General features: G+C 43.6%; 1 non-coding gene across 1 annotated transcript; it reads left to right on the top strand.

Moving 5' to 3' along the window:
• The first annotated feature begins 1,235 nt into the window (after nt 1–1,235).
• LOC123581650 lies at nt 1,236–1,342 on the top strand. Its single transcript, XR_006703910.1, has one exon. It is a non-coding gene; the product is annotated as a U6 spliceosomal RNA (small nuclear RNA).
• The last annotated feature ends 1,455 nt before the right edge of the window (nt 1,343–2,797 follow it).

Here is a 2,797-nt window from a genome sequence, read left to right on the forward strand (position 1 = left end):
AGAAACCCCAAACAGTTTCCAGCTGGCCTGGGCCTGATGAACGGTAAGCCAGACACACTCATGTCCATGATGGATGGGTTGCTGGTGAGTAAGAGGAGGTTGAAATGGAATGGGATGTGAAGACAGCATCGTGTTTAATCTTAGAGTGGCTCATCTTAGCGCTCATGTTTAGAAAAGAATAAAAACGCAAGTGATTTAGCCAAAGACGCCGTTTCTTTCTTTCTCCAACTTGCCACAGACAGTCCTCGGGAGGCAGCCCCTTCTGCTATGTGCACTGATGTACGATGGCCAGGTGACATCATTAAGCTATTTCTTGTTCCTCCCTTCCTAATTATGCCAGATTGATATCTGGTTAAATCTTGAAAACAGTTCTAATCCCCTTTAACTGTAAATCCTGCTTTCATCCCAATTGTGAGTGAAACCATACCCAGATGCTTGTGAAATCCTCAACACTGTCCAGTGGTAATTGAGGAATGCTCCGTTTGGTTAGTCTGCACCTTGAGAACAGATGACTCACTCCTCTCTCGATCCCATCTTCAAAAGTGGTCTGTGTCTGGCCTTTGCCGTCCTCCCTAACCCACCTGTCCACATCAAACATACCAATCACTGGTCCTGTGGTTTTACAAGCCTTTTGAGTCTCCAGAGCTGACCTTTCTGTTTTATTTTATTTCTAACTAGGGGCAACCGGATCGCCAAAATCTCCGAGGGATATTCTTTGAATAAATACACCCAGTGCTAGTTTCAGCAGCACAGACACTGAATAGATAGACACATCCACATTTGGTAATTTTATTGTATATTTATTTGAAAAGAAAATATTGCCATTCGGTCATCACCGCTTTCCAACACGCTATGCTTTAGTTTCTGTGTTCATGCTACAGTGACTCCCATATGGACAGAGCAGGGTGGGAGCCTGTGAAGACCAAGGCCAGTGCTAGAAGCTTCTCCTCCTGAGAAGCAATTCTGCAGAGCAGTTATGACCACAGAGCAGCTCCGGGGAAGCCTTCTTACCGTGCGTGCACCCCGTGGCTACAGCCACTTGCCCTTTGAAGGCTGAGCCCTTGAGCAGACAATGTCCTTTTCTGACATTGTCACCCAGAGTAGACATTTACAGCAGTCTCTGTTTTGCACAACAGACCTGTGCATGTATGAGGCCTTGAGCAGGGTCAGCTATATAATTTGCAGGGTTCATTACAGAATGAAAATGTGGGGCTTCTTTTTTAAAAAGTAGGAGAGGGCTTGCTTTGGCAGCTTGTATATTAAAATTGGAGCCATACAGAGAAGATTAGCATAGAACCTGCACAAGGATGACACGCAAATTCGTGAAGCGTCCCATAAAAAAAGAAAGAAAAAGTAGGAGAGAAAATGCCTTTAAAGGCAATAAAATAGGAGCCCCTGAGTGGCTCAGCCGGTTGAGCGACTGACTTGATTTTGTCTCAGGTCTTGATCCCAAGGTCGTGGGGTCAGGCTCCACCCTGAGCCTGGAGCCTGCTTAAGATTCTCTCTCCCTCAGCCCCCCTCCTCCCTGTTTGCACTCTCTCTCTCTCTTTAAAAAAAAAAAGTATTAAAGTATAAGGTTTTTCCTTTCTTCTGAAGTCTCCTTTTGATTTATCATGGTAATTGGGTTTGTTTTTTTCTTTTTTTTTTTTGTTTATTTTGGTTTGATTTTGCTTTTGCTATTTAATGTCATTCTAAATCAGAAAAAATTCAACATTTTAATTTTTAAATTTTTTTAATGTTTGTTTATTTTTGAGAGAGAGAGACAGACAGAGACAAAGTGTGAGTGGGGGAGGGTCAGAGAGAGAGGGAGACAGAATCTGAAGCAGGTTCCAGGCTCCGCGCTGTCTGCACAGAGCCCGATGTGGGGCTTGAACTCACAAGCCGTGAGATCATGACCTGAGCCAAAGTCGGATGCTCCACTGACTGAGCCACCCAGGCGCCCCCAGAAAAATCAACATATTTAGGTGACTAGCATGAAATGTACCATTGGTCTTTATAGGGTGCAATACTAGTTTTAAATGAAAACGTAAGAGCATTCGTCTCTCAGGTAGCATACTCAAAATTACACAAGCCAAATTTCAAAGCTCATACCTGCATGTCTATTGTGGTTTTATTGCAACAGTGGAAACACTGTACAAAAGCAACTCTGCTTTGCACAGCACACATTCTACCAACTCTATTTTCAGTTTACTGAAGAGTAAGGAAAGACTGAACAGAAAATAAACCATTACCCTATCTTTTCCTTTCTTTCTGGGTCACCATTTTCAGTATTATTGGCCGACTCAAGAAAGTAACACAAGTAAAGAATGGGTTCCTTGATAGGGTTCCTTGTTCATTAGTGTTCATTAGAGTGTCATTGTCTTCCTCCGGGTCTGAAGCAAGTTCTGTTTTAAACAGAAAGCATGGCCTAAAGGGGTTGTCAATGACCCTTCATACCCAGCTATAAGACCCAACTTACTTGCCTGGTACTTGTACTGAGTCACTGAACTGCCATGCCTTGTGGAGCCACCAGAATTCTTTGCTCGTTGAATGTCATCCATTCTATCTGTAAACAGGCCTACAAAGAGTCGCAGTGCACGCGCATATAGCATGTAACTTCTCTGTTCACACGTGTGCTCCACTGTCCCATCACATTTCACTTGCAAAACACAAGTTCAAAGATAGCATGATTAAACATTTCAAGACACAACAATACAGGATTAAGCCAAACAAGGGACCCTTTGAACATGGGCCCTGGGCTACTGGATGGTCTGCACATCCATGAAGTCAGGCCTGGCCTTGAACTAGGAAACCGCTT

This window comes from Leopardus geoffroyi, chromosome A1 (assembly GCF_018350155.1).
Source record: "Leopardus geoffroyi isolate Oge1 chromosome A1, O.geoffroyi_Oge1_pat1.0, whole genome shotgun sequence".
NCBI lineage: Eukaryota > Metazoa > Chordata > Mammalia > Carnivora > Felidae > Leopardus > Leopardus geoffroyi.